The 13,035-nt window shown below is 43.3% G+C and overlaps 2 long non-coding RNA genes across 4 annotated transcripts in view; one reads left to right on the plus strand and one right to left on the minus strand.

Moving 5' to 3' along the window:
* LOC104006903 (uncharacterized) overlaps positions 1-13,035 on the plus strand; it is a 217,604-nt gene that overhangs the window by 133,307 nt on the left and 71,262 nt on the right. The gene's annotated exons all lie outside the window — the stretch shown is intronic.
* Positions 480-4,481, minus strand: LOC134810208 (uncharacterized). Its single transcript, XR_010157736.1, has 2 exons — positions 4,170-4,481; positions 480-3,798 (listed from the first exon to the last, which is right to left on the minus strand). It is a non-coding gene; the product is annotated as an uncharacterized LOC134810208 (long non-coding RNA).

Genomic DNA, 13,035 nt, shown 5'->3' on the forward strand with positions numbered 1-13,035 from the left:
TAAAAGAGCACTGTAACACACGCCCTCTGGGGCTTTGGGGGTTGTAGATACTACCCCCCAGATGCTGCTGTGGGCCCATACGGAGTTTTGCTCCTGCCAGCACCCAAAAGCACTTGCTCTGACTCCTGCACCCACTTACCTGCGTGCTCTCCCTCCTGCAAGGGATTGAGAGCTACAGGCTAAGTAAGGCCCACGAAGGGGTCAGGGAAAATTTCCTGCCTCAGAGTGCCAGGCCATTGTGATCTATTATCCTCAAGGCCTCTGGTTCTTATTCCAGACTGAGCATCTCAGACCTAGGAATTGTGCTGCTGCAGAGGAGGTAGATACCATAAGTAGAGAGGGGTTTCTCAAAAGGTAGTCAGAGAGGAGTGCAGGTTAGAAGGAGGTTGGTTGCTCTTGAAGACATGAGGACATGGGACCAAAGTTAGGATCTGAGATTTTCTGAGATGACCTTTATGAAGGATTTAACTTCTGGGGTATTTTTCTTTTGGAATATAAAAAATTTACATTTAGTGCAAGGCTTAAAAACCTTCTTTCCTTTCTGTTGAAACTTCCCTTAATTATTTTAACCTTTCAGGAGATTCAGATAGTCTCACTTCTCTTGCCTTTTTAGGCACTTAAAAGAACTAGAAAAGAATATAAAAGGGTGTTTTATTTTAGACAGACCTGCCATACTTACTTTTTTGTGTGTGTGTGTATCAAGGAAACAGAATCCTACAAACTAAACTTTGGTACCCAGGAAGGTCCTGGGAAGCCAAATAAATGCAGCTGAGTCACTGTGCCCAAAGACCACCTAGGTCGGCTGTCATTAGGATAATACTTTTTCAAAATGATTGTCTATAAATGGGGCTCGCCAAATTTTTGAGCATTTAACATTTTCATCATGTAATCAATAGCAGAGATGTGGAAAAAGCAGCTTGGCTTTGTCAAGGACCATGTTAGCTCAAGTAGTTTGTATTACGGTAGGACCATTATTATTTGCCCAGACAACTTTGAATGCTTCTTTGCCATAATTGGTTAGTCAATTGGACAAGAATGATCAGCAACAAAGGCAGCACAGAAATATAAAGATCACACATTTGTTCTCATTTCCAGAGGAAATATTTTGGAAGACAGATTTTCTGGAGTGTCTTTTTTTTTCCTGGTCTCTAACTTCATTACCTAGTCCTGAATTCTATGATTGCTGTTGCTTACCCATAGATCATGATGATTTGGAAATGAGAAGCTGCCAGTCTAGAAAGCTCTGCTTTTGCCTGGTAAGCTAAAGACCACAGGATGCTGGACACTTTAAAGTGCCATTCAGGCAGGAAAATAAAAGTTAAGTCAGGCCTGGACACTAACAGCTGCTTTTTCAATCTGCAAAACTATTCTTCTATAATTACTGAAGCCAGAAGTTGCTTAAACTGGAAAAAAATGTAAACTGTTTCTTCATTTTTATTGTTGTTATTATTAAGATAGCTTTTTATTCTCTTAGAAGACAATACAGCCACATCTCAATAGCTTAATTTGAATAATTTTTTTAAAGAGATGAATTACCACATTTTGTTTATAATTATAAGGACCAATGGCTGCTTCAGGCCTCTGTAAAGCCAAGAGTCCGTTTGCTGAGAAATAGAAAACAGAAAACTAAGCTGATTTGCCTGGAGAACTTCCATGGGCTAATGGTTTGAGAGAGGTTTTATCTCTCTAACGAGTGTAATATTAAAATTAGGTGGGTTCAAGAGGTTTTATTTTTGTAATATTTGAACTAAATATATGTAGACATCTGCAAATGCCAATCATATGACTTATGTGGGCACAATGAATTGTTTGTGCTCACACATATGCTGACAGCATTTGTTTTATGCACCTGCTTCTTCTCCAGTTCCAGTTTGGTTCGATCTTTTGATTCTGTTTTAATGTGCAGGCGTTTGCTGAAGTGTAACCACTTACAGAGCATCTGGGCTCATATGGGTTTTCAAACTGAATCCACATTTTAACAGTTTCTCACCTCTCTATCTGGATTAGAAAAAACCGACATCATCGTAACCAATGTTAATCATTCTTTCACATTCCAAAGTGCTGACATTTGCTTCTTGGTTATAATCCTCAATTTGGAGTTTGGCTCCTTGCTTTGTCTCAGGTTCCCATGGGCCTTACAATAATGCTTATCATTTGCATAGCACTTTTAAAGCCCCTTTCAATTGTTAATTAATTAATTCATAAGATGTCCTTTCACAATCTCCACTTAATGCATAAATAAGCAAACTGGGCCAAACAGAGGTTAAATGACTAGGGCAGAACCATATGTGGATATGGCTAGTCCTTTCATTTATGTTTTTTAAATTTCCAGAAAGGAAGACACATTTTAATTCCAGGGCTCACCAAAATTTGCAACTTCAACATCACACTACAGGGTCAGTTCATGAACTGGGGCAATCTGGGGAAATACTTGCTTTGGTATAGTGTTAGGTGTTCAAGTGGAAATGAGAAGTCCTGGGTGACTTCCTAAGATCATGGAACCCTCTCTGATCTACAGGCTCAGGCCAAGCCTTAGAATAGGATGAGCTCTCCAACCTTGTTTTAAGGATAAGCTATTTTTTGATGTTTTCTGAAATGTAAGAATGATTGCCCTGGAATGTCATATTGCTCTGGATAGTAGAAATAAAAAACATAAAATAGGAAAGGCTTTTCTTACTAAATGCCCGAGAAAAGTGTGCTTTTTCTGGTCCTTGTCACACTTGGGATCTACTGGGCACCTTTAGCATCTGGTGTACTGCCAGACTTCAGTAAAGACCTGCTTAATTGGCTGTTACCCTGAGTTCAGAACAGCATCTAAGCTGGGAAGAACAGCTTCTGCTCTAGAGAAAGAATGAAGAAAAGATGGAAAACAGCTGGTTGAGAAGGTGTCTATCTGAGGGGAATAGGCGGGGGAGAAGAGGCAAGCCACCAGAGAGTAGTGATTACTTCTGAGATGGTCACTAGGTTTCCTGTACCCAAGTGCCATAAAAGCAATTAAATGGGATATTATCTCAGTTTCCTAGGGCTACTATAATAAATTACCACAAACGGGGGGTTTCAAACAGCAGAAACTTATTCTTTCACAGTTCTGGAGGCAAGAAGTCCAAATTCAGCAGGGTTGGTTCTCTTTGGAGGCTCAGAGGGAGAATTCATTCCATGCCATTCTCCAAGCATCTCATGGGTGCCGGCCACCACTGGTGTTCCTTGGCTTGCACCTGTGTAACTGTAGTCTCTGCCTCCATCTTCTCGTGGCCACCTTCTCCCCGCATCTCTGTGTCTCAAATGTCCCTCTGCTTTCTCTTTCAAAGACATCAATCATTGGGTTTAGAACTCCCACTAAATCTAGGATGATCTCATCTCTCTTAACCTTAATTATATTTGCAAAGACCTTATTTTCAAATAAAGTCTTACTCACAGGTACCAGAGATTAGGACTTGGATATATCCTTTTGGACACACAATTCAACCCACTACAGATATCATTCTTCCAACCTCAGGTCTGAGGAGAAGCTGAAATAGTGACTGGGCAGTGCAAACTTGGGTTTCCAGATGGAGATGGCCAGCAAGTGTTTCTGGAGCCAGAGCTGACAAATGCATCCTTCCACCTCTCTTCATCCAGCTCGATGCTCAGCTAGAGGGAGGAGTTGCTCTGCAGCCCCAAGAGTCCCCACCGTATCTGGTGTCTGTGGGAGAAAGTCTGCTTTCTGGATGGCAGAGACGACCTTCATGCCATGCACACCAGCAGGCAGACACTTCCCCTTCCTCCTGGCCCTGATCCTAATGATGATTCCTTAGGCATCTGGAAGAGAAGGGTAGCTCTATAATTCCTGGGTTCATGAACATTGTAAATGGGAGATTTCTCTGCTCACAGTAACACATGGGAGACAAGTCTGGGTACTCTAGCACTGTCTTTGTGCTGACCTGATCTTCCCGTTCTCTCCCCAAACACCCCAAATTTTCTCTTCGGGGATCTCCACAATCTTCTCATCACCCAAGTTAGTAACTTGATGCATCATCGTGGATTTTCCCTCTGTCTCACCTGTTACATTGAATCAGCCCCTGGATCATATTGATTCTCCAACTTTCCATTTCCTAATCCAGCCTTTCCTTTTCTTCCTGATCACCTCTTTTCTCTTTCAGCCCACCGTCACCATCTCTTGAACTACTAACCTTAGCTGCTTTTCTGGTTTGTGTTCCTCCAGTTAATTCTTCCTTCCAATCTTATCTGCTACTCTGCTGTGATATTGATGCTTCTACCAATTTTTAGGTACTCTCTTACTTTAAATCTTCCACTGGCCTCCATGGCCGATAACACCCAAACTCTCTAGCAGGCCACAAATTTCTTCATGATCTGATTCCTGACAGATGCAACTGGGCTGCTGGATCAGCTGTCAGTGGTGCAGACATGACTTCTGCTAAAACAACCTCTGGGTGCCACAATCCTGAGGTGGGTGCTCTGGTACACAGCAGAGCTCTCCACCCAGCCCAGTGCTTAACCAAATCCACACACCAAGATGCCTCCAACCAATCAGCAATACTCAAGAGAGTTTGCTTTTTAAATACAGGGTGTGGTCTCTTGGCTTTAAAAAACCTATCTTGTTTCTTCTTCTCCTGAAACCTCTTTTCCCAGAGCCTAGACTCTGTGCTGGATTGAGTTTCCTGCTTGGCAGTAAAAATCTTTTCCCCGAGTATTCAGTCATTGGCTCTGTAATATTTGCTTTAAACCAAAAATCTCTATTTATCTCTAAAGCCTCATATTTCCCCCATTTCCCCTAAAGTTCCCTGTGTTCTAACCATTCAAAACTTCTTAGAATTCTGTGAACAGTTGGCCAGGTGTGGTGGCTCACGCCTGTAATCCCAGCACTTTGGGAGGCCGAGGTTGGTAGATCACCTGAGGTCAGGAGTTGGAGACCAGTCTGATCAATATGATGAAACCCTGTCTCTACTAAAATACAAAAATTAGCCAGGCATGGTGGCATGCACCTGTAATTCCAGCTTCTTGGGAGGCTGAAACAGGAGAATCCCTTGAACCCGGGAAGGGGAGGTTGCAGTGAGCCAAGATCATGCCATTGCACTCCAGCCTGGGCAACAAGAGCAAAACTTCATCTAAGAAAAAAAAAAAAAATTCCCTGAACAGCCATGCTTTCATTCCTCCATGCACTGTTCATGATGTTTCCTCTTCTGAGAACACCAAATACCCTGTGCACACCTGACTATCCTTCCAGCTTAAGTGTTAGGTCTGCTGATTCTCTTAGGCCTGGGAGCTCTTTTTTTGGCATTCCCATAGCAATCTAGTAAATGATAATAGAACTTAGCACACATATCCAACCCCAAAATGGAGCTTTTAAAACTGTGGGTCAACATCCCATTAGTGGGTGGTGAAGTCAATTTAAAAAGTAAAATAGAACATAAAGTATCAGAGTATATTGCCTATAGTAAGGGTCTGGTATGTGAACTTTTGCTGCTGCTGGTGTTGCTGCTGGGTGGTGTGTGTGTGTGTGTGGGGGGGGGGTTGTTACTATGGGTGATGGGCACTAGACCGTGAGATACTTTAGTGCCAGGATCTTGCCTCAATCATCTTTGTATGCCTGGGGCTCAGCCCAGCGTTGGCACAGAGTTGACAGCAAATGTTGAGTGAATGAAAGAATCAGTGCAAATGTGAGAATACTGTAAAAGGTCCTCAACATGTTCTCAGGAGGCCAACAAGGGTGACTGGCAAAACACTGAAGATTGCAAAACCCATTTGCTAACCCTGCCCATGTTTATAAATAATCAAAGCCAGAGGTTTGGAGTAAGTCAAGCCCAGGTCTTCTGCAGGTATGGACTCAGATTCAGCTAATACTTAGTTAGCATCTACTTCTTTGCCACATGCTATCTTATTTAGTCTTACAAAAAAGCTGCAGTCATGACTTTCCTTTTTCAGTTCTGAAACCAAGGCACAGGGAGGGTTAAATGTTGCTTTAAGCAAGAGCTGTGCTTGAATTTACACCTTTTATCAGTTAGGTGAGTGTTCTTTTATGTAGGGAGATGCACAAGTCAGGAGTGTGCCAGCTTCTGGGAGGCTGTGGAGGAGAGATGGGGAGGACCAGGGTAGCATAGGACCCATGCTTGGTGATAGCTCAAAGGAAACAGCCACACAGAGAAGAAAAACATTAGCATATATTTGTGACAAAGACTTGTAAGGCCTATGAAGAAGTGATTTGAGTAGGCATGTCAAAGGTCCATTAACCAAAAAGCAGAAGACACAGCTCTCTAAGTGTGACAGGAAGTATTTGTCATACAGTTGTACTGTCACGGATGGGAGCCACCAGCAGCTGTTGTGTGCTGTTTGCACATTAACCACACAATCGTGGAGATTGATTTGGGAGCCTAGTCCCTGCCCCACTCCCCTGTCAGCCTTCACCTGTCTGCTCCCTCCTCTCTCCTTCCTACCCCACTGTTCACTCACCCCTGCCCCCTGGCCCACCTCCTCTTCCATCTGGATGCCTCAGAGCAGATGTGGACACAGCCATATGTTCCATCGCTCTGACTAATGCTGCTGTGCTTCTAGGTTGGCTCAAGTTGGATTGTGATTAGTGTTTACTGCTATTATCACTAGATCAGATAATGGTGATGGTTATTGATTTGCCTAGCACAAACCTCTTTGTTTATTAGGAGCCTTGTACATAATGAAGGGAATACACCGAAAGACAAAAAAAAAATTTGTATTTATTTATTGAAAATGGGCAGTGCAAGACTGTGTCCTTGGCTCTGTCCTGTTGAACATTTTCATTAGGGACTTGGATCAAGACTTAAGAGACCTGCTGATCAAATTTGCAGTTGGCACAAAGCTGGGCAGGACGGCTAATAGGCTAGATAAGAAGAGCAGATTTTAAAAAGATCTTGACAATTGGAACAAAAAGCCAAACCAATAGAAAAAAATTTAATAAGAAACTTAAGGTCTTGTACTTGGGTAAATAAAAATCTGCTTCAAAAGTATATAGGATAGGAGGAGAGACTTTTCTTTGTAGCAGTTCTAGGGAAAACAACTAAGGACTTTTAGTAGATGTCGGCTCTACCATGAGTTAACGAAGAAGGTGATGCAAATTAGGCTGCATGAATAGAGGCCCTGAACAGATCCCCACATCTGCAGGACTCCGAGTGTCTATCACATTGAAGATAAAAATACAAACATGTTATTGATTGATTGATGATTGATGGATTGAAAACAATTTTAAATTCCTCCTTAAAAATTATCAGAGGCCAGGTGTGATGGCTCACACTTGCAATCCCAGCACTTTGGGAGGCTGCGGTGAGTGGATTGCTTGAGCCCAGGGGTTTGAGACCAGCCTGGGCAATATGGTGAAACCCCATCTCTACAAAAAATACCAAAAAAATTTAGCCAGGTGTGATGGCACACCTGTAGTCCCATCTACTTGGGAGGCTAAGATGGGAAGATTGCTTGGCCCCAGGAGACTGAGATTCTGCTAAGTTGAGATTGCTCCACTGCACTCCAGTCTGGGTGACAGAGTGAGACCCTGTCTCAAAAATAAATAAATAAATAAATAAATAAATAAATAAATAAATAAATCAGAGTAACAAGAGTTAACTGCAGCTAATGAAACATTATAGGTATATTAAAAAATAATTCTTCCTTCTAACATCCCCCAAAACAGATAACCCATGTTAACAACTTGGTGTGTATCCTTCCGTGCTGTTACTCATGCTGAGACAAACATATCAAAACAAACCCACAAGTATATAAGATTTTTGTTGGGATTTTTGGTTTTTCATAAAGTGGACAAACCCATTTTCTCCATCTTTCTTCACTTAAGGATACATCATTGACACCTCTCCAAAATTAATTTTAAAATGCTTAATGTTCCAGAAATATGGATGTGGTATCATTTATTCATCCCTTAATCAATGTCACATTTAAGAGGGATACGGGCAAATAGGGCAGGGTATGATGTTCCAGGGCAGGATGGCAGAAGTGGAGCCAGAAGCCATGACATAGAAAAAAGGACTGATGCAACCAGAGATGCTTAACTGGGAGAATAAAAGGTGGATGGAAGAAGGGGAGGGTTGGTTGGGTTCATCAGTTAATATTGGAGCTTTGCTCAGACTGGGGTTGAACAGGTTAGTAATTCTATGGTTAGTGTTTGATTCCTTGTCAAGACAGGTCTAGGGAAGTGGGGAGGGTGAAGACTCTATTTCCTTCAGTGATTGGAGGGTTGTGCAAAACAGCAGCCTTTGGGGTTACCAAGCGTGGCCCACCCTATCCCCAGAGAGCTGGCGGGCTCTGTGGAACAACCTCCACAGTAAGCACATTATAAAAACATTAGGCGAAATAATAAAAATAATGACATTAAAAAGAAAAATTGTTGTAGAAACCAAACAAACCCAGACCTACAGCCGAGGCAGGCACCAGCCGGGATGTTGTTAGCATGCTTAGGAGAAATTTGATTTCGATGAATTTCGTTGTCAGTGTAACCAGGGCATGAATCACCCTCCTCCGCCCTTTCTCATCGTTCTAATACCAAGATTTAGAGAACATGGCATTAGAGAGATAAAGAGGTTCACAAACAGTATCAGCCAGGAGCCCCCCGGGCCCAAAAGCAGCACCAGGCTCAGCCAGGAGGCAGCTTTCTGCTGTTATGGGCCTATAAATCTGAAGGCATCTGAACCCCTGCGGGATGTGAAGCCATCAACTCTGAGACCAGAACTGTCACCTTTTCTGCTCCCAACCTCTTCCTCCCACCACAGTCCACCTGACCGAGGGGTGAGAAATGACGTTTCTCACTAGAAGCAAGTTCTGGCAGAGCAGGGGCCTGGCCACACCAGTGCTGTAGCAAGCAGCTTGCACTGGCTTCCAGGGTTTGCATCCGTGGTGAAAAATGTACTCTCCTGAGGTGGCTAGGAAAAGCCACCTGTCCTGCCAGACACAGGGATGCAACGCCAGTGTAGGATCTGGAGGATCCCACATGCAGCATCGGGGCAGATGTTCACAGTCTGGTGACTGGGGAATCCCCAACGGCCCTGAAACCATGCTCTCAGTTTTATTTTTAACTAATATGTACTTGATCCTTTCCCATGTGCCAGACATAGTGCCAGGTGCTTCCTGTGGATCATCTCCATCCATGTTCCCAGCCCTCTGCTAGCTACTGGTGCACATACTTTACACATGAGGAGACTGAGGCTCAGGGAGATGAAGTTACCTGGCCCAAGTCACTCAGCTGGCCAGGAGTGGAGCCAGGGCTTGACCTGAGGTCTGCCCAACTCCAGCATTTATACCCTTTCCATTAAGAGTTGATGATGCCTCATGGCCATGAGAAGGGACTACGGGGGAAAGTGGGCTTTCCTAAAGCCTTTGCTTTCTCTCATCTGATTACAAATCCAACCAATTTCATGCGTTCCAATTCGAAGTGCTCAACCTACCCTCATTTATCTATAGTTCGTCACAGCCCTCAGGATTGCTTAGGGGATGGGGGACCTGTCTTAGTAATACCAGTGCTTCAGGCCGTTACCACTCACACAGGTGACAAAAACAGGAACTGGAAATTAGAATTAGAGAAATCCACAAAGCGCTGAGGTTGGCTGTCTTGTGGTGGCGTTTCTCAGATACCAGGGCCCACTGATTTATTTCCCTCAGGGAGAGGCAGTGAAAAACAGTGGTTAGGAAAATAGTCATGAAACATGGATTCTGGAGTTGAGTGATCTGGGTTTAAGTCCCAGTTCTGGCTGTGACTTTGGGCAAGTTACTTAACCTTGTATAAAACAGGAATAATAATAAGATTAAATGAGCTCTTGTATACAGAGTTGTCAGCTTAGTCCCTTGCACAAAGTAGGTATTCAGTACATACTATCCATTGTGGATAGTATGTTGTCCCCAGGTACAGTGGGGACACTGCAGAAGCACTGTCATTAAGGCATGCACTTGGAGTTGTTTTTCCTGTAGGGGGAACATGTTTTAGTCAACCAATATCTGTTCACAAATCTGGCGTCTTTTGGGGAATTGTTTGGGAACTGCCTGGCCTGGGTAAAGAGAGGCATTTCCAGAAGAATATAATCCCAGGCTCAAAGACAGCTGATTCACAGTACCGGTTCTGCCAGTCACCACTGGGTCCTTTGTGCAGTCACTCCATTCTCTGAGTTGTGACTGAAGGATTATGAGAGCCACCTTGGCTAGGTCATTGTCCACCTGAGATGAGGTCACAAATATAAAGCACCCAGAAGAGTGTTTGGCCCCCAGATGGTACATGGTGGTAATTGGTCCCCTTCTGCTGTGGCCTAACCACAACTTCCCAGACCAGATCACTGGTAAATGTCCTCCAGGCTTCTTCAAACCTGTTTCTTGTACTTGCCAAGAAGGACATGACATCCTAAGGCGCTCAGATGACCTCCCTTCCCAGAGACAACTTAGCTCAAACATAGAAAAGCCCAGTCATTAGAAGGGAATTCAATCAATAAGCAGGACTAAAACTAGGTAGAGGAAATCCTTTCATTAAGTATTTAAATGCCTTTTGCGATCTGAGTTTACATAGAAATCATAGAGGGCTACTTGTTAATCACTTCTTTTTCACAAATATAAGGCTAGCTGGTTCCTTTTCCTGACTGCTCCTTCTGGACTTTGGGGGATGAATGGGAGGTTCGAGGCCACATGGTGGGGACCCTCTCATTGGCCTTATCCTGCCATTAATAGGAATATGTGCATTCTGGCAGGTCAGGACTCCCAACCCAGGGTCTCAGAGTCCTCTGAAAATGGAAAATCTTGAAGGCCTTCTGATCACCAGGAGTCTGAACTTCATTTCTTCCTTCTGCTGAAGATTCCCCTAAGGCACTGCTTATCTTAAGAACTTCCCTGAAACCCCCTACTCCCTACCCCCAGAGATTTTCCACTCCCTACCCCCAGAGATTTTCCACTCCCTTCCAGGAGCCCCCATTCCACTGGAAGTACACTTCTTTGAAACCTCTGCAAAGCTTTCCTGGTCCTGTAAGTTTACCTTCATGGGCTCCTTAGAGCCTATGCAAACCTCAAAAGTGAGGATTATGTTTGTGTTTAGTCCTGAGCTCCAGCATCCAGTTTATTGGCTAGCACATAATAGGTGTTTACTTATGTTGAAGGAATTTCATGTTAAAGAGACAATAAGCAAGGTACTTTAATCCACTGTAGTTCACCTATGCTTACTCATAACATGGGGATAATAAGAGTTCTTACCTATCTCATAGGGTTTTATGAGCATTAAATGAGACAACCCATTGTTAATGTTTAGCACAGTGTCTAGCACATAGTCATCACTCAGTGCATATTAACCATCATTGTATGATATTATTAACATTCTGATTCCAAAATTTCTGGCCCCATTTTAAAAACAGATAATCCGGTTGGGTGCGGTGGCCTGTAATCCCAGCACTTTGGAAGGCTGAGGCGGGTGGCTCATCTGAGGTCAGGAGTTCGAGACCAGCCTGGTGAACATGGTGAAACCCCGTCTCTACTAAAAATACAAAAATTAGCTGGGCATGGTGGTGCAAGCCTGTAATTCCAGCTACTTGGGAAGCTGAGGCATGAGAACCCCTTGAACCCAGGAGGCGGAGGTTGCAGTGAGCTGAGATGGCACCACTGCACTCCAGCCTGGGAAATAGAGCAAGACTCTGTCTCAAAAAATAATAAAAATAATATAAAAAACAAAACAAAACAGACTCCGAGATACAGAGGAAATGGGCTTGCCCTTAGGAGAAACCAGAGGGCCAAGCACAATGCCAAGAAAAAAGTCAAAATCTTTATTTCCTGTTCAGATCCTTAAATACAGCGCTTATGAGGGCTCTGCCTGAGGGCCCATGGTTTTCAACTTTGCTCAGACCTGCATTTAAGCAGAAGCTCAGGCAAAAGGACGATGGGGAGGGATTGTCTTCCTCAGTATTCTTCTGGCCTTTGAGGAAGAAATGAAAAGAATTCTGTAATCATTCATTGACATGGCTTCCGTGTAAAAATTTTTGAGCCTCAGGCTGAAGAAAACAGAGCAGGGGAAGATATTTAGGAGGGAAATTATTTTACACAAAGGTAACGTGTGTGAGAAATAAAGACTTTTTTTTTTTGAGACAGAGTCTCCCTCTGTCGCCAGGCTGGAGTGCAGTGGCACGATCTGGGCTCACTGCAACCTCTGACTTCCTGGTTCAAGCGATTCTCCTGCCTCAGCCTCCCAAGTAGCTGGGATTATGGGCATGTGCCACCACGCCCAGCTAATTTTTGTATTTTTAGTAGAGACAGGGTTTCACCACGTTGGCCAGGATTGTCTCGATCTCCTGACCTCGTGATCCGCCCGCCTCAGCCTCCCAAAGTGCTGGGATTACAGACATGAGCCACCACACCCAGCTGAAATAAAGACCTCTTAAAGCAGAAGGCAAAGGTACATGTCTCTGGAAATTCAGAAGTGTTATTTAGTGATCTAGATGAAGAATATATGGGAGGAGACATGAGAGCCTCTGTACAGAATCATTCATGTAAATGTTTGCCCAGAAACCCAACTGACTGAGGCCATAATTCACCCTTGGGAAACCACCAGAGAAGCTCATTGGATCATAGCTATGAGCGAAGAGCTGTTGCTAGCGAATCAATACTGCTATCTCTATAAGCACCCACCTTATATCTCTGTGACTGCATCTAATTTTTAATAAGCTTGTAATCAATGATTTTTATTATTTTGTATAAATTTCCAAAAGGCTAGTTCAAGTAAAAAAAAAAAATCCTGAACATTTTCAGCTGGAGAGTTTTTAGGAATAATTACATGTACATTAAGCAATATTTTTCTGGTGAAGGTGTATATTTTTCTCTCCTTCCTTCCTTCTCTTCCTGCCTCCCTCCTCTCTTTATTTTATTCCAGAGAGACTGCCATAGGTTTACCAAATACCCGAATAACCCTTTCTTGTTTTATCTGACCCATTCATCTTGTACATGTATTTATTATGATATGAGCACAGAGACTTTTGTTTTCTGTTTTAAACATTTGTTTTTGGATGTTCGGCGGATTGCATGCCTAAAGAATGCTTTGACTAAGAA

This window comes from Pan troglodytes, chromosome 5, assembly GCF_028858775.2.
Source record: "Pan troglodytes isolate AG18354 chromosome 5, NHGRI_mPanTro3-v2.0_pri, whole genome shotgun sequence".
NCBI classification, from domain to species: Eukaryota; Metazoa; Chordata; class Mammalia; order Primates; family Hominidae; genus Pan; species Pan troglodytes.